The 844-nt window shown below is 31.3% G+C and overlaps 1 protein-coding gene across 5 annotated transcripts in view; it reads left to right on the forward strand.

Moving 5' to 3' along the window:
• LOC106877704 (nociceptin receptor) overlaps positions 1–844 on the forward strand; it is a 170,168-nt gene that overhangs the window by 149,274 nt on the left and 20,050 nt on the right. For 3 of the 5 annotated variants that reach the window (XM_052967347.1, XM_052967346.1, XM_052967348.1), the window contains one exon: positions 276–792. The exons of 1 other annotated variant lie outside the window; for it this stretch is intronic. The gene's annotated coding sequence lies outside the window, so the exon portion shown is untranslated. Of the gene's footprint in view, positions 1–275; positions 793–844 lie in introns of those variants that run through there. One more of the 5 variants, XM_052967349.1, reaches the window with a different exon arrangement.

The raw sequence follows: 844 nt of genomic DNA on the forward strand, positions 1-844 counted from the left end.
CGAGGCTATACTAGAAAACACTCACCACGCAGTGGAATTGAATCTAGAACCATATAGTTGGGAAAGCTTCTTATCACACAGCTACGCCTGCGCCTGCGTTATATAGATTCTAAAAAGGAAATTTTTTTTATAGAAATTTAGGGCCTATACATGCTTTAAGGCAGGCGTGGAGGTGTTGGTTATTCCCAAAGATTTCTATAACTTTGGGTTTATATTTCAGTTGTCTGGAACTACCTAAATTTTGTTTTGCTCATATAACTTTCTTTTCTTTTCAGATGTCAAAGACAATTCATATCTCTTCCATTTCGAATTATTCTAGATTTCATTGATCTCATGGGAGATGCTGGAAAGAACTAGACGAGAAGAAAGAAAGAAACAAACAAACAATTCAGACCTCAATGCATAACAAGAAAATTATTATGAAAGTCGATATCGGGAAGATAAGCATCTAGACTAAAAGTGTAATTTCATGATAGCGACACGAAATAGGGTCATGTATGTTAAGCGAGGGGACTGTTATAAGGACATGGAATTGCCATTTTTTCTGAAAGGCAACATTTTTTTTTTTAATGCTGACAACACAAAAATCCAATGTTTTTTTTTCTTATAGATAACTGCCATAACGATTTATCGAATCCATTACACAGAAAAAATTGCTTTTACTATTTTTATTCTCTTGGTTGTATCAAGTAAACATGAACCGGTTACTACATGAAATAGGTACCACGTTATCTATAATAAAGCAAAAATCCTTAATGATTAAAGACAAAATAATATCAAAACATTTCCTTATCTGATTCTTTATTATTATTATTATTATTATTATTATTATTATTATTATTAT

Source organism: Octopus bimaculoides, chromosome 4, assembly GCF_001194135.2.
Source record: "Octopus bimaculoides isolate UCB-OBI-ISO-001 chromosome 4, ASM119413v2, whole genome shotgun sequence".
In the NCBI taxonomy this organism is placed as follows: domain Eukaryota; kingdom Metazoa; phylum Mollusca; class Cephalopoda; order Octopoda; family Octopodidae; genus Octopus; species Octopus bimaculoides.